Source organism: Alligator sinensis, unplaced genomic scaffold (assembly GCF_000455745.1).
Source record: "Alligator sinensis unplaced genomic scaffold, ASM45574v1 scaffold768_3, whole genome shotgun sequence".
NCBI classification, from domain to species: Eukaryota; Metazoa; Chordata; order Crocodylia; family Alligatoridae; genus Alligator; species Alligator sinensis.
This window is the reverse complement of record NW_005842135.1, coordinates 2078711-2096899: the sequence shown is the minus strand read 5'-3', so window position 1 is coordinate 2096899 and position 18189 is coordinate 2078711. Positions and strand designations below refer to the sequence as shown.

Here is an 18189-nt window from a genome sequence, read left to right as displayed (position 1 = left end):
AGAAGTTAAAGATATGGGGAAACCCTATTAATTTGAAGTGGAGGAGCAGGTATTGAGGTGCACAGGCAATTTGGCTAAATTGCAATTGGGCCAGGACACTACATCTAACACTTGTGGAAACTAGCCTGGTGTCTGAAATACTAACCACAAGTGGTCAGAGCATAGGATCTCTCATGTGAAAGACAAATATCACCACCACTGCTGACAATAGACATTTTCTGTGGTTATGTTCTGTCATCCTACAGCCTAACAGTGGAGTGTTAATTGTAGATAATAATGGCTGGGTCAGTTTTGAGGAAGTACCAAGTTAGAATTAAAATGTTAAGAGATGTAGTAATATAGATTGCTGCAGGGGGAAGTGCCATATATGCAGAACCAGAAATGTGGTATATCTGCTATTAAATAGAAACAAAGATAAAAATACTCTGAACTTCAAGTGCACCATTGTTCTAATTAGTTGAATACAAGAATCTAATTCTCAAAAGTAGAAATTGTCTGGAAAATGAAACAGCAGCGGCAAATACTTCTTGAAGAATTGATATCTATCCAAATATTAATTCATTTAATAAGTTTGATATTTATACAAAATCCTTTCCCAGCAAATATGCTGGTAACTTTACAATCACCTAAGTGACCCAGGAGATCTCAAAACTGTTTGCCACAGTAAAAAATTAAGCTCTGCCAAAATTCTGCGTTGACTATAACAAGCAGGGCAGGGTGGCACCTTATGGACTAACCATAAAGTAACCCCCTGCCCTGCCCTCTGCCTAACTTCAAACTAACACAGCAACTACTGTACCTCTTTCTACCATACACAGGACAGAAAAGCAAAAACAAAACAAAAAAAAAAATGCATCACAGCGAGGGGGAGGAGGATTTTTTTAAATTTGTCTGAACACCATGCTGCACCAATAGACCAGACGATTGCATTAGCACGGCTATTACCGAAAACAGTGAAACACTTGCTAGGGAAAAAAAAAAGTACTGCTGAACAGCTGATGAGCTTTCTATTATTCTATTTCTGGCTTGTTCTCTGCAGGGGGCTGTGTCAGAGCATGATAACAGTGCAGATGGTGTCGGCTGGGTATATGTTACTCTCAAGGCACTTTGTCCTTTGAAAGTGTATGTGCACCGTGGGGGCATGGGATCTCTTTCTTTCTGTGCTGGGTTGGTTTCCTTCCAGCTTAAAAGTTAAACAACTTTAAAAATTTTTAACTACCATTCATTGCCCTTTTACTGTTATTCTACTGGATAATTGAGAATGGCTTTGTTTAAAAATGCACCACTGTATCCCTAGGTTCTTTTGGCACTGTCTACTCCCCGGGCTCCACCACCTTCACTGCATTATTTAACAAGATATTCATCCTGCTCTCTCAATCTGATGAGGCCCCTTCACTGCTCTGCCTAGGACTGTCAGTCTTGTTGAAGAGAAAAGATGGTGCAAGACAGTCAATGTTAGAGGCAAAAGGGAAAGCAACTTGCCTTAGGTCACAGAGCAAATCTATGGCAGAGGCAAAAGGCCCCAGAGCTTCCAACTTCCCTGTTTCAACATGCCACATTTTTCCATTTCAACACTGTCTTCTGCAAAGCCAGCCCACAGTCCTAGTATCATTTGGCCCTGAGCTGGATGGAGGGCTCTTACCAAAAATCGGAGCACAACCAAACACAGCTCAAGCTTACAATCAGTTTGGTCTGTGCCAAAATATCCTGGAGGGTAGCAGAGGTCAGCAATGCCTGTAGTGCCATGAAATACTGAGTTAAAAGCAAGTCTGCAAGTGCTCTACAGAAAGGTCTGTGACACTAACCGCACTTCTGGCAGGCACATGAGACAAGATCAGTGCTCCTGCAGTACTGGAAAGGAATAACTTGTGCATAAGAACTCACTGCTCACACCTCTTGCTCTCAGCTGGAATGACACCCACCACTCCCTCAGATCTTCTGAGGGAACCTTAACTTTGCAAAGCTTGGAAATCCAGGTAGAAATGCAGCTTATTGAGCCCGAGTTTGCCATCTCAGCCCCAGATGGGTGTATTCTCCCCTTTGGGCTTAATCTGAAACAGGATGGCAGTTCTCACAGCAGTCGTTCAGAACACCTTTCAGGTCCTACCATCATTTACAAGTTGCCAATGCAGCCAGTGAAACAGTGCATGGATACAGGAGCTCATTTTGGAGGAGGCAGGCAGATGCTCACTCTCTCATTAGCTGGCAAACTGTACACTCTCCCAAACAGCAGCCATCTTAAAAAGACTCACACAAAGGCTCCTCAGAATAAAACCGTTGGGTTCACTTTTCTCAAACTTTCAAAACATTTTCAGTACATAGAAAGAAACCTTATGGTTACTTTGGCTACAGACACTGTAGAACATGAATTGCTCTACAGTGCAATCCTGACCCCTACCCCGCTGTCCGCCTGGAAGCACACATGGAGCCAGTACTGGGGCTGTGGAGCCTGGCGCAGCTGTTTGCACCCTGCCTACCACCTGCGCTGGCCCTGGCCCTTCCCGCCACTGCTGGGGCTGCAGAGTCCAGTGCAGCTGTTTGCAGCCTCCTGGCTGCCTGCCACAGCCGGCCCAGGCTTTGTGCAGCTGCAGCAGGTGGCTGCACTGGGGTCTGGAGCCCTGACACTGGCCCCACGGCGGTGGGAGGTGCATGTGTGCCTTGCAGCGCACAGTGGGAAAGGGCCAGGGAAGGGCAACCCCAGGCCCTCCCTCCCTGTCCACCCAGAGACATGCATGCAGCTGCCAGCAATGAGGATCGGGCCCCTCAGCTCTCCTGCCATTGGCATGCTAAATTGTGGCATGGGTGGAGGTTAGGGTGGCCATCATGGAGGACAATCTGGCTGTCCTCTGTCCTCTATTGCTACGAAACCTTTATGTCCTCTATTTTTCATAAAGGCATTGGGTTACATATCAATAGAGAATAGAGTAACAGAAATCTGGACTGTCCTCTATGATGGCCACGCTAGTGGAGGATGGGGTGTTTTGGCACTCTGGCCAAAAAGATTGCCAACTCCTGCTATAGAGGGTAAAATACCTTTCCCTTTTAAAGTAACAGGTTGGAGGGAGAAATGAGGGGCAGAGGAGAAAAGCCCAAGACCGAGAAACATTGTAGGACGGGGAGGCTGGAAATTTTTACTTTCCACTGGGGTTAGATCTTTTGGCAAGCTTGGCCCAAGCCCTTTTTACTGATCTGGCTTCACATAAAAGGCAAAGATCTGTTTTGTTCTTCTGGGAAACCTACTGCAACCACGTGCACACCCTCCAAATTTCTGGCCAGTAGGACAGCTCTCCACCAAGTCACAGCTAACTGTGGCCATCAGCACCTGGCAGCCGTTAAATCTTGTCGTACTTCCTGCCAGAAGAAAAGCTTTTGAAAGAGGAAGAGGCTGTTGAAAGCAGTCAGACTCATTTCCCTCACAGGCCCGGCCCAGATACCAGCCAGACAAAAAAGCACCTGTTTTCCAGTACTGTTTGAGGCACTCAGCAGTTCTGCAGGGACATCAATAATGCTCAGACTATGGAATCCGAGATCATTTGCAATCCCCATCTAGTTATTCACTGGCTAAAATTACCACTCTTATGCAACAGATGCGTTTCCTAGCCATCTACACAGCCAAGAGCTAGGAAATTATTTCACCCCCACTTTGGGACAAGGAGCTGGAGGGAAAGGAGAGAGTGGATAATCTTGTTAATCTCAAGGCTCTAAAAGAAAAGACTCTGCAGAACTTGATAGAACAGCAGCACAAATAGGTACTGCCAGCGGTACAAACTTCTGGTATTACCTCATTCATCTGCAGGATACTCAACTGAAAAAGCTTCATAACACAACAGTGTTTTTTGCCCCCAAGATCATAACCTGCATGCACTCTTAATTTCACTGTTGAGGAAACTGTTCTTTGTTCCTCAAAGACCACCTCTGCTATGCTACCTATTGGCTAAGTAAGGGTGACTACACGTTGAGGAGCGAAAGCCAATATTTAATTGTTAAAATTTCAGACAGATTCAGAAGTATTACATTGTGTACGTTGCTAACCCATCTAACTGCTTGATTTTCTCATCACTGTTCTCAGCCTCCTGTTATTCCTTTTCCTTGCTACTGTCTTTTATTTTTTTGTGGCGGGATGGGGGGAATCTTATTTTAAGGTCTTGACAAGTCTTTTCCTTGATGTGCCAGGTGCCATGAACGACTTGTGCCCCCAGCGGCTGGGGGGCATGGCTGCACTGGAAGCGGGAGCGCGGCGGCAGTAAGCAGAAGCTCCCGCAGACACTGCTGGCGGTGCCTTTTTGCAGGGGGTGCACCACCACACCCGGGGGGTGAACATACACCTGCGTGCACCCCCTACATGTCGCCCCTGCCAGTTGCTGCACAAGCAAAAATGGTCTTGATCTCAACAGAGGCCTTAGAATACTATTGTAATATAACTGGTTAGATAATATAAAAAATGACTGAAAAAAGACACTCTTACCACTCCTGCCATTTCAGATCAGCTAGGCTCCTTTAGAGAGGGGTAACTGTTTTAGTTTTGTAACATGTGCAAACACTGTCATCTCTACATAAGAGAGCAGATTGTGTATCCACCTACACAGGGTAATCCATTTATGAAGTAAACAGAATACGAATGCAGGTCTCATCTCAAAAATAGTCTTTTATACTGTTCGTTTTCTTTGTGAGCTTCCCTGTATCACAACTCACCAGATACCAACCCAAATGTCCAGATAAGACTGATTCAGACAGGGACTCACTTGCTATTACAGCATGTAAACCCAAACACATGCCACCTTCCACCCCAGAAGCATGACTGACAGAAGTGCAAAGTGGAAGCCAGTATACCCAGAGCTACATGCCTGAAATAGGATAGCAATGGACAGATGCCAGCCGGATGACTTCCACTAAAATGAACCTGCCATTAAGGTAACTGGCATCCTATGATTGAGTGACAAGATATAGTTGATGACGAGGCTGTGAGGAAGGATGCATTACCTCCACAAGCACTCTTCTAAGGAAAAAGTTATGGAGTATCTGGAGCAATAAACCTATAATCCAATCATCTAAACGTTAAGAAAATTCTCATACCCCACAAAAATATTTCAGATTTATGACTGATTGACTCAAGCTGCTACTTGCTTTCACCACGAGACTCAATGGTAATGGAAAGAGAGCTGCTACAGGCAGCGTCAACCTGAGTACCAGGTTTCCAACCTAAGGACTCCTGGGGCTTTAGGCATTTCACATCAGATTAGTGGAGGTTCTTTTCCCCTCACGCTACTCCTAGAGCTGTTGTCACACAGATACGCCTACTTTGAGGATAACATGGGAAAGACTGCACAGTCCATATAGTATCTTTGCTGGAGGAGGAGGAGAAGTTTCAAGAAAAGGATGGTCTTAGGAAAATATTTAAAAATAAGTTTATATCAATGAATAAAATGCATAGAAAGGCTCTATGCAGTCATTTCATGTTTTTTTTTTCTCTTCCATCCTTTGACTCTGGGTTCTCTGCCTATATTGTAAGTTTCCTGGGACAAGGGTGTACCTGCATACATGTCTAAAGGAAATACGTTTTCATGCCTTTTGCTGTATAAAAATCTCCAGAATTTCTATACAAGTAAGAAGGATATAAACTACCCATATTCTACTGTACCAATTCTTGCCAGGGAAAGCCAGAAAGAGGAAAAATGACTGCTCAGTGTCCCATACTCAGAGCTGCAATACAAGGCCATTCCTATGCTGATCCTTTCCTTGGTATCAGGCAGTCCTGCCAATTTTAAAGCTAATGTCAATTTTTCCCATATTTACTTCTCTCCCTCACCTCAAACACACATGCACACACTGACATTAACCCCAAGCTTCAGAAATTGATTGATTTAAGGTCTTTATTCATCTTGTTTCCAACTCCTACGTGTCTGGTATCAACAGCTTTCATGAGAGATCCTGCAATTGAGGCGAAATTGTAGGGTAAGTACACACATCCACTTTCATGTTCTAAAAAGTTTGAGCCAATCCTGACACCCAGTACTAACAGAGATGATGTATTATTGAGACAGAGGCCATCATATTACCTGGCCGTGTGCTCTGAAAACTACAGCGCTGCACAAGACCAAACCCAGTGACACTGATGCAATCAGCCTATGGTCACATCAAGATGGAAAACCTACCTCAACCACATCATGCTGCTCTGAAACTGAAAGCAGCATAGCCACATCCATGTAGTGCCACAGGCAGACAAATTAGCCCAGGGTGGGCTAAATGCCAGTGTTACTCAACACGCTCATCAGCCCACTTGAAGAACTGCACAGATATGACTACACTGCCTCAGGTTTAGGAGGCAGCCTGCATAGGTACAACATGCTTGATGGTGCCACTCTTAGATACGTGAAATCTACTGCAAAAAGATGGGTTAAGAGTCCTTTCTGCAGCAGAAAAGCACATAAGTCATAAAACACCTCAACCTTTGAGCAATTTTTGCAATGTAAATGTCAAAGCCACCACAACATATAAATGACAGCTATTAAAAACCCAAATGGGCAGTTTTATCTTCTTGCGGCTTAGACACTTACACTGCTGCTTTATCTGACCTTTCCAGCTGCTCTTCACTCTTTCTGTCACTGTTAAATCACTCTTCTTCCACCTCGACCCCTCCTGCCACTGGTTAGCATAAACTCCTTTGCACAGCAGAGTCCATCTTATCCATACAATAGCTGTTGGAAAGTTGTTAATTGAGACAAAGCAGTCCCATTTGCTGCTTTGTTATACAGAAGAATGAAAAGTGGTGGCAAGCAGCTAAAAGATGCTTATGGGGGTATATGCTGTAGTAAACCAAGAAGGTACTCAAGTGAGGTAGTTTTAATGACCACCAAGAGTTATGCAGTTCCTGCTGTCTGTGCCAAGAGTTGCACTTAATTTGGTATTAAACACACACACATGCGATTTTGCTGCTAGGTGAGTATTCACAGAGGTTTATCCTGCATTTATGAGAGGAAACAGCTTCAGACATTCGATCCTTGGTTAGGCCAGATGTATGCTGCAAGGTGAAATCATGAGCAAGTTATAAGCCAGAGCAGTGGTCAGCAACTCTCTCAAGTGAAGATCATCAACTCTCTCAATTGGAGGATCACGATGAAACCAGCTCAGGTCTAAGACAGACCAGCACTAGGACCTCGCCACTGCTGCTTCTCCTCACTGCCTCATCCCCTCCCCCTCTCCTTGGTCACAGCATGGACAAAGCTCCCTGCTGATCGGCCATAGCACCAGGATCTCCCCCCCATCAAAATGCCACCAAAGTCTTTGCCACTGAAGGCCCGTTGCTCTTTGGGCAGGATCTCACCTGTGGACCGTAAGTTGTCCACCCCTGACATAGAGGATGCTAGACCATGATTTCCTATCTGAGATTATGGAAAAGTTCCTCCCCCACCAAAAGGAAAAGCTCTAAAGGCACGTCCAAATGAACCATCATGGCGTCTCTGGAAAACAAGATCAATTCACTCATCTGTATGTACTCATTTTTGGAGAGTCTCATGTCAACTGTGAATTCAGAAAATACAGGTGCAATCTGGTCTGCATTTACCCACTGGTTTGGAAGTAGACACTCAGCACTGCATGAATCACATAATGCTGTGCATTATGGGATTGCCTAGAACAGGGGTTTTCAACCTTTTTGGATCAGTGTACCCCTGGCGGCTGGTTATGGAGCATCTCTGGTGGATGGATGTGGAGTGGGATGGGGAGGGGGCCGGGGGGGGCAGGGGTGGCATGCAGCTGAATGCAGAGTGGCAGCAGCTGCTCTGTGTGAGCTTCCCAGCTGTGCACATCCAGCTAGCAGTGCCTGCGTGGCAGCACGGGACAGTTCATGGCAGCACTCCATCCCTGCCTGCGCGTACCTGCTAGGGCCTTCTCAAGTACCCCCGGGGGTATGCGTACCCCTGGTTGAGAACCCCTGGCCTAGAAGGATTCACCAACTTCTGTGGCAACCCCCCAAACCTCCATCCAGGCCAAAACCTAAGTACTGTATTTAAATTAAAATTATCCAGAACCCTATATGAGGCTGTCACCTAAGTTTTTATAGTAGGGTGTTTTTTTGTTTTTTTTTTTTAAGTCAGGCAGGGAGCTTGGGGTCCACAGAACTTCCAGGCAATAAAAATACATATTAAATCAACTTTAGCCACCCAAAAGCTAGATTTTTTTTCCCAGCCTGGTAATCTAAAACTTTAATGCCTGGCAAATAGGGAGGGTCAGAGCCTATTTCCTACAAGCCTACCTAGACTTTTCCTTGAACAGGCTGGGTCATAATTAACTTATTATAAACAAAAAAACCCCAAACAGTTGGACTGCAAGGCTGAGCAGACCATGAAATTTCTCCCCAACATTCAATCCAAGTTTCCCATCACTCCATGCTAACTCACTATTAGTTCTAACCCAATGTCTAATATGATTTTTTCCTGTGCTGTTACCTTTCTTTTTTACATGCTCTTCTTTCATTCCCACTTTCCTGACCTTTTTTTTTTTTAAAGACTTGTGTACTTATTTTCTCCACTGTCTCGAAAACTTGTATCTTGGCTGCTTTTCCAAACCCCATCACAGTGTCAGGAGGGTAGAACTGAATGTGTAGTCATATAAAACTAAACTGGATATAGTCCTGCTTCGAATCCAAGGCTGTGGCTTAGTCTAGTCCAGAACTGGGTGGTTATTTAAACAGGCTACAAACTAATTACAAATCTTGCCAACACCTGAGATCAAAACCAAGTGCTGGAAAGTGTAGGTTACGCACACTACTGTAGTAAAAGTCAGGAACCAAAATGGTCTTCGCTAGACTGTTTGGCAACCGGACTGTGATATATGCATGAGAAATCACCCAGACCTTCAATGCATAAGCCTAGGCAGGATTTCTTTTTTCATTTGTTTTTTTGGAGGAGTGGAGGCTGCCCAGACCTTCCACCCCACCTTCAGGCCACTGAGACAGAATCCAAAGGCCAGACTGAGTCCAGACATTTGGTGCCTCCATGGCTGTATCTGTATAAGAATCTGCGAATTGAACCTGGGTCTTCTGTGTAGCAGATAAGGATTCTACCACTGAACCTAGACCAGGGGCAGGCAAAATACAGCCCGTGGGCCACATCCAGCCCATTCTATCCGGCACGCAGGACTCCTAAAAAATTTAGAAAATATTTATCTGCTCCTGGCTGCCTGCCAAAGATGGCAGTAGGACCCAGGGGGAGCTAGCAGCAGGAGTCAGGAGCCCAACCCTGCCCACCCCCAGCCATTTCCCTGCTTCCTGTCCGTGCCCTGCCCCAGCACGGCGTGGCTCCCGGCTGCATGGCCAAACTGGGAAGCACAGGGTCCCGCTGGTATGGGAGTGCATGCATGCGCATGCAGGCAGGGGCAGAGAGAGAGAGAGAGACAGAGAGAGAGAGAGAGTGTGTGTGTGTAAGCAGGGGCAGTGCATGTGTGTGTTTGTGCGTACGTGCATGCATGCATGCACACATGCAGGCGGGGGCAGAGTGTATGTGTGTGCACACAGGCAGGGGTAGAGTGTGCGTATGTGCATGTGTGTGTGTGTGGAAGAGAAAGAGAGACAGGTGCAGGAGCAGAGACAGAGAGTGAGTGAGTGTGTGTGTGCAGGCAGGGGTAGAGAGAGAGAGAGAGAGTGTGTGTGTGTGTGTGTGTGTGCGCGTGCGCACACGCACGCACGCACGCATGCAGGCAGGGGCAGTGTGTGTGTGTTCATAGGGCGAGTCCCACATGCACATCCCACCATACACAAAACACCCCCCACCTCGCACTGCCATACACGCAGACCCCCACACCCCCTCACACACTCCAGCCACCCTCCCCACACACATAGCCCCCCACCAACACCCCACACATCCACACACCAACTCACATGCTTCTTCACCCCACATACCCATAGGCCCCCACAAACCTATACCCACCCCCCCACAAGATAAGCATAAGAGTTCATTTTAAGCTATTGTGCAATCACCTCTATGTACACTACACAAATGCATGTAAACCAGGGCAAAAATATATATTTTTAAATCAAATTAATGAAAGTTTTAGAGGTCTGCTTTTTAGAATATAACTTGGTATTTTTCTGGTTCTGAGATGACAACACCCCTTCAGGGGGCAAAGGGAGGGACTTCTGGTGGCAAAAGTCAGCGGTTAGGGGGTGGGGCTTCTAATCAAAAGATGGTGATCAGGGGGCGTGGCACCTGTCAAGGGGTGGGGCTACCTATGCAGCCCTCAACAGCTTGCCAAAACTCCATAAGCAGCCCTCCGCACAAAATAATTGCCCGCCCCTGTGCTAGACAGTATCTTATACTGAATATGCCAAAATGGATTCTCCATGGTAGCTGTGCCAAATAGAAGCTAAATGCTTGCACATCTCACAAATTTTCCATTGACTACAAGGCGCAAGTCTGATGGCTTTAAGATGTGTACATTACACATTCTTACATTTACACTCCTGAATGTGTTTAGAACCACGAGCCAGAGTCCAAAATAGGCAACTCTTGGCTGACCTCACCTTTATGTAGGAACTGGAAACCAGTTGATCCCCTGCCATGCAAAGCCTGCCTACCCTTCACTCATCAAAACCCTTGGGGTACAGAGAGCTTCCAGATGCACTTTTTTGTTTGAACCTGAATTAAGAGTTCAGTCATCATGATTTACCCTACAGTTGAGTTTTATCTTCTAGTCAGAAATATAATCTTGATTCCACTTTGCCCAGCTTCTGTAAAGTTACACAACAATTTTCAATGGCAGCAGGATGTTTAGAAGCACTTGAAGCATTTACTTGTAGAGTCTGTACTGCATTAAGATTTTCTGGTGCACCTGACTTGTGCTGGAAATTATCTATCTAAAGATACAGCATGAGGATTAAGTTGATCTAGGTAGCAAAGCTACTTTACATTTTTACAGTATCCTTTCAAAGCAAAATTCAGTAATTAGTTAAATCACCTTTTTTAAAGAAAAAGACTAGAATTATTTCAAATTGATTTTTAGACAGAACTGTTATAGAAAGCCTTATTACTGTTTTGTTGGCTCCTTCATGCAGTTTAGTGTCAGTTATTGAGTAGTGGTGGAGGTACATCAGAACCGATGCTGAACACAACTTATTACCCTGCTCTAGGATCAATTTAAGGCCAGACAGAAACCCACCACAAATATGGAACATTTTTGTGGCTGGTTTCTCATTTTGTCATGCTGTTAATTGCCCGAACAAGTGGCAGAATTACTATTTATAAGGCAATTAATACGTTAATTGCATCATATGTGTAATCTGTCACTGGCCCCAGTTACAAGCATAGACAAAAGCATACAACACTTTGTGGCCAGAGTTGTCTGTATTCAAAAGCACGCAGGTTTCACTCTCACTTTGTACGTCACAGGTCCTCCTAATTGGCTATTTGGTAGCAGCCTAAACTAAAGTATGACAGAAGGTGAAAATGGAAACCACATGTACAACAGCATTTCCCAGGTCCAGCGACTGGCTTCCTCTATTACAGCTTGTTCATTGTTGCTTTTATCTCAGTAACTTAGCAAACATTTGTTGTGTAGCTTATAAGGTGGAAGTTCGCAGATGACACTAAGATGTGGGGAGAAGTGAGCATGCTAGAAGAGAGGGACAGGCTACAACTAGATCTGGACAGGGTGGGTGGGTGAGAATGGGATGGGATTCAATACGGACAAGTGCAAGGTATTGCACCTGGGGAGGAAGAACCAGCAGCATACCTACAGGCTGGGGAACTCCCTTCTTGTCAGCACAGAGGCAGAAAAGGATCTTGGAGTTGCTATTGATTCCAAGATGAACATGGGCCACCAATGTGAGGAAACGGTCAGTAAGGCCAACTGCACCTTGTCAGGCATCCACAGGTGCATCACAAGCAGGTCCAAGGAGGTGATCCTCCCCCTCTATGTGATACTGGTCAGGCCGCAGTTGGAGTATTGCATCCAGTTCTGGGCGCCGCACTTCAGGAGGGATGCGGATAGCATCGAGAGGGTCCAGAGGAGGGCCACTCACATGATCGGGGGCAACAGGGTAGGCCCTATGAGGAGAGGCAACGGGACCTGAACCTGTTCAGCCTCCACAAAAGAAGGCTGAGAGGGGATCTGGTGGATGCCTACAAACTTGCCAAGGGGGACCTGTAAGCAATGGGAGAGTCCCTGCTCCCCCAAGCACTACCAGGAGTTACAAGGAATAACGGCCATAAGCTGACTGAGAGTAGATTCAGTGCATCAGAAGGCACTACTTCACAGTCAGGGTGGCTAGGAGCTGGAACCAGCTTGCAAGGGAGGTGGTGCTTGCCCCTACCTTAGGCAAAAGGAGGCTAGACAGGGTCGTTTGACCCCAGCATCCTTTCCTGCACATGGCAGGGGGGTGGACTTGATGATCTGCTTAGGTCCCTTCCAACCCTACCAACTATGAAGTCTATTAGCAACAAGAGTGGGATGGCACATACTGTATATGAGATAATTGCCACCAAATGCTGTCAGGTAAGGCTTATGGGCAAGGGACAACACATCTGCCCCTGCAATCCACCTGTTCCTTTGAATTATGAAAAATAAAGTAACAAGCCACCTTCTTACTTGCATCAGTCTCAGTCATTCATGTGTGTTCACTGGGATGGGAGAAAAAAAGACTTGGGATACTAGCTCTGCTCATTTTCCCCACAGGGCAGGGCCAAGTACTTTGAACTTAGAATATATATTTTTTATTATAAAGCGACAGGCTGAAGTAGGCAAGAGAGGGAAAAAGAAGCCAAACAAACCAAGCTGAAACAAAACACCCAACATGCTCCTCCCTATAGACATTGTAAATATTTGTTCTTCCCTGATCATGTGCCTCCTGGGCCCTTTGTCTCCACTCACCATTACAAGGCCATAAAGCCACATGAAGAATCCGTTGCTGCCATTTTCAATCTTACTGATCCTTAAATTAATGATTCAGATGGCATTTCAGATCAGTCAAGAACCAGCAACCCTTACCCCTGCATGACCACAGAATATTAATGTTAGTAAGATGCACAAGGCAGAAAGGCTTGTCGCATACATTCTACTTCACAAAGAAAAGTCCTGGTAACAAGACTGGCTGTGTTGCGAATGTTAGAAGTATGTTTTTTATTGTTTTATTAACAAAATTCCAAGATGCAAGACTTCATTAGGGCATGAACAACGTGTGCCCCTGGCAGCTGGCGGGGCATGGCTGCGCTGGCAGTGGCAGGAGCGTAGCAGCGGTGGCGGGAGCGCGGCAGCAGTAAGCGCGGAGCTGCTGCAGCCTGTCATTGTACAGTATAGCCTCATAAATCCAGGTTTTAAAAATCCAGAATTCTCAGAAATCTGGCACTTTGGCAGGTGGTCCTGAAGCAGCAGCAGCCGTCCCGGAGCCTCGGCTGCACAGGGTGTGGCAGCGCAGAGTGGTGGATGCAGCAGCAGCCACCGCATGCAAGCTTCCCTCTGTGTCCAGCCTGCCAGGCAGTGACTGGCCGCCACTACCCTTCCTTCTCCTTCCCCTTCCACCCACCCACACACTTTACTTACATTTCAGAAATCGGGCATTTTCAAATATCCGGCAGGTGCTCGGTCCTGAGCATGCCAGATTTATGAGGTTATACCGTAAAAAAAAGAAAAGAAAAAAAAGAGCATGTTCTAAGTTCAAAGTACTTGGTCCTGCCCTATGGGGAAACCCAGCATGGCTAGAATCCCAGGTGTTTTTTCTCCCATCCCAGTGAACATGTATAAAATGTTCTTCCTAAGACATTTTGCCAGGGCCCTAGAGGCAGCCACCTTTGAACAGAAAGTGGCAGCAAACCACTGAACACAAAAAGTAAAAATCAAATCAAGTAGGAAGACAAAACTCAACTGCCCAGAAGCGGTTTTGACCAGGACATCAGGGCTTAACCCCCTACTAAGAGTCACAGAACTTTGGATGACCCCCAGATACCCTCTCTTATCTGGAAATGCCATCTCCAATGCAGATAGTCATGTCATGATGCTTGGTCTCTGCACTGGTTCAGTATATAACCCCAAAGAAACAGAGCCATCTATGAATCACTAACAGCTATTCCCCTGCACTACTCTAGATCTCTATAAATGTCTCCCAACTCCCCCTTAGTGGGAACCCACCCTAAGTAGAGTTGAAAAATATTCTTGTTTCAACAGCCCAATAGCACCCCATAGAAGACAATCTTTCCACTAAGAGAACACACCCATGAAGCTGTCTAAAGTGCTTCCTATAGGTGATTGTATCGCTAGGGCTTTGTAGTTTGTTTTTGCTTTTCAGTGTGCTCATTGGCTTTCTAGTTCAGAGAATTTCTGGACCCTCCCAAAGCCCTTGTTGTCATCAAACACATTGCCAACCAAAGCAGCTCCGTTTCCTCCTGTGTCATGAAAGCACTCACAGGTGCTGCCTTTTCTGTGGCTTTTCTTGAGTCATTTATTTTGCTGGGGGGGGGGAGTTCAAATGTTTTCTTTCTGCGCTCTCTAAATCCAAAACTCATTTAAACAGTTGAAAAATTAAAAGAGCATAACCCATCTCCCCACTGCTCTGCATAAAAGGCTGCCAATGGAGTAGCAAGAGTTGTTCACCAGCTGCAGGCACAAAGCCCAGTTTCAATCCCCAGAGCTGGAGCAAACCAAATTCTCAATTCCTAATCCCATTAGTCAAAAGAAACTTGAAAAAAAGTTAGGATGTGGGGGAGGGGAGAGTGTTTCTTACCTGGAAATTTTTTTACATCGCTGCAATGTATTAAATTTTCCCCTTTTCCAGACTTACTATGTGGTCTGCAAACTGCCAACATCACCTTCCTGAATGCAAAAATACACTGTTACTGAAAGGCCTTACTGGAAGCAGAGGCAGGGAGAGAAGTGTGCTTTAAGCCCGCATTTCTCAACCCAGGGTCATGGCCCAAAAGGGGGTTGCAAGAATATATGAAAGGGCTCTGAACAAACTTTAAAAATGGACTCTCCTTTAAAGGAAAAAAATGTGAGAAACCGTGGCTTTTCCCTTGCAGGCTGGCAGAGCCCCCCTGCCCCACACACCAACCTCCTACCCCACATACTAGAGCCTAGGGATCGGGGGCAGCAGGTTGGGACTGAGGGGCACTGGGTCAGGACTGGTCATCAATATTTCTAAATGGGTCCTCGTACAAAAAAGATTGAGAACAAGTGCTCTAAGCCACAACGTCATTCAGGAAGACAGCACTCCAAAATGCAGCACTGCACCTCTTGTGGCAGGTGTCAGAGCTACACTGCTAGATTTCCAAGGAGAAAGGGAATCCAAACTAATCACTAGCACTTGCCTGACAGTTCACTAACCATAAAGAGCAAGGAGCCTGAGAGGATCTCTGAAGCCAAGGGGCTCTGCGGCTTAGCATCATGGTTTGCTATGTATTCTGGTCCTCTGTGACCCAAAGCTGCAGCTAGAATCACAGGAGGAAAACATACTAGCAAGGACACTGTAACCCACTTGAGTCATCCCCTCCCACTTCCGTAGATTTGCTCACCATCCCCTCCACAAGAGTCCTATACGTGCCACTACCACTCCACTCCACTGAAATGTTCTTTCTGCCTTCACTTCTTACCTGGTGTGATCTCAGTTCCCTTTTCTATCTCCTTCCTAAATCCTAGCTCTTGGATCTGTAAGCACTGCAAAATGTTGCAGCCTCTCCTCACATGTACAAAGAGCATCAAACACATGGCACTGAAGTAGCACAAAGCACTTGCTTCTTCCCAGATTCTACATTTAAAAACAAAACTGACCATATCAATATGCAGGATTATAACATTTATTCAGTTGTAAGAACATGTCGTTCAGATGCCCTAGAAGCCGCCTCCTCCTCTGTGCAGGGATCTAGTTATTAAAATGCTGAAGTTAGGTTTGAATTTGTATAAGGGATAAACTAGCTTCTGGGTCAACATGACCACCTCATACATATTATTATATCAACTTATTGTATTAGTGTGGCATCTGGAAGTCTTAGATGAAGAGTGAGAGGAGGAGAAGAAGGAAGGAAAGAGGAGGAATTTAAGAAGCAACTGGGAGTGGGAATAAGAGAGGATTTTGCTGATTTATGGAGAGCTTCTGCCACGTCAGGGGCAGCAGGAGAGAAAGCATGAAGGTGTCCATGCTTGACAATTTAACAAATGGGCAATGAGGGCTGGCACTCTGGGCTGGCTGGAGGTAGAAGTCTATATTCTCAGTAGCAAATAAGAGATGTCAGGCTGGGGATATACCATGAGGGGCCCTGAATGTGAAGACATAGTTTTTTTGCCTGGACTACTGGAGAAAGGAGAGGCAAGATTACAGACACCCGCCCTGTAAAGTCAGTCAGTGATATCTCAATCAGATTCACCTGTGATCTGGAGAAATGCAAAGAGAAGAGCACCCGGACTGATGCAACAGGCAAGGAAATCATCTTTGTGGCAGCACTTTGAACAGGTGTGGTAGGGGAAGGTTGCATTTGTCATGGCAAGTAAAAATGGAGCTGCTGTTGTTACTGAAACACCAAATCCTGAAGGCCTGACCAGAAGTTTTACACTTGATCCTTCAACAGTTCTGGAAGGAAATGAAACTCCATGCCCTCAGTGATGCACTACATCTGGGGCCTGATGGAAAGAAATAATTTATTTGGGTGGAATTAAGGCTCTAGCCAGGAATAAAGTTATATTGGGTGAATAAAAAAACCCCAAAAAACAAATTACAGGAACAGAACACTATGTTTTAAAGAAGTAAAAGCATGCAACTGAACCCCAGGGGATTCAGAGTTAGTGTCACTCAGGCAACCTCACACATCTGAGATTACTGAAAGGCATAGTTGAAATGTAGTCTGAATCCGAGAAGTGATTGTGAAAAGGGAACCTTCTTACTCAGCAGAACTGCTCCGTGTGTATTCTGGGTCAGATGCGTTGAATCTAGGGCAAGGTGGGGTCATTCATTACATTTTACTTCTGTTATTCCAGCTAAGCCAGAACAGCTTAAATGGAGCAGGCTGGATGATGTCTCTTTGGGACATAAACAGAATCTCAATTCATCTGTGATCTGTGGGGTTGCCCAGGTATCACTGTAGCATCTAAATTGAGCTGTAGATCTTTAAGCCAGGAGTTGTCGACCGGGGCTACATGTACCCCTAGGAATACCTGAGACGGCCTTAGGGGGTATGCTTGGGCGGGCAGGGACGGAGCGCCGCCAGACAGCACCCTGCATGGCTGCCGCCCAGCTGGCCAGGCGCAGAAGAAAGTTGCACACGGTGGCTGCCACCGCTCTACGTCCAGCTGCTCGCCACCCTCCTCTCCCTTGCTTGGTGTCCGGGCACATGCCACCCCCACCCCTGGCAGCCAGGGGCCGGGGGATACACTGCTCTGCGTCCAGCCACCGGGGAGGTACAATGATGCAAAAAGGTTGAAAACCCCTGCTTTAAGCTACTGGAACCCCAATCCTGCAGGTTATAGTGTGCAGAGCCCTACTGATTTCAGTGGGGCCTGGCTTAGGCACAGGCTTCTCTGCCTATGTGTTGTAACTTGCAGGGCTGCAGCATAAACTTGCAAACCTGTTATTTAGAACATTTTTTACTTGTAACCTGAGTACCTTGGATTTGGAGTAACTGAGCCCAACAGAGATGCCATTGTGCATACGTGTGTCTGTCTGAGTCTGTGCCCATTGCAATGGGGCTTTCTTTCCTCCACTTATAAGAATGATCATCATTTAGACTAGAATTACACGTTTGCGATTTTAACTGCATCCCAGACAACCCTAGTGCTACCATAAAGGTGGAATTACAAAGACTCTCCATATAAGGTCAGTCAATCATATCTCAATCACCTAGGATAACCTGGAGGTTTATCCAGGAACCTAGGCAGCTGAAGCCATCTTAAACCATTCGCTATGGTTTATTCAGCAAAGTACACACCGCCTAGCAGCACAGCTGTACAGGGTTTAAACTGTGTGCGGATGTAAGGAGCCTCCTCCCTAGTAAGCTATTTTCCAGCATCCTCCATAGGTAGAAAAGGCTGTTTGCCAATACACTGCCTTTTTAACTTTGTATCTCAGATGACTGGAGGCTTCTGTTTTCTCTCTCCTGTACATTAGAACAGGTTGTAACTAAGTCTTACAATTAGATACAGATAAAAATGAGATAAAGCAGAATTAAAAAAAAAAAAAAAAAAGGGGGGGGGGGGGAAAAAAATTAGGGGGGGGAATAA

General features: G+C 45.8%; 1 protein-coding gene across 8 annotated transcripts in view; it reads right to left on the bottom strand.

Annotated features, from left to right (window-relative positions):
* The window catches only part of ACTN1 (actinin alpha 1), a 136486-nt gene that overhangs the window by 72561 nt on the left and 45736 nt on the right, over positions 1–18189 (bottom strand). The gene's annotated exons all lie outside the window — the stretch shown is intronic.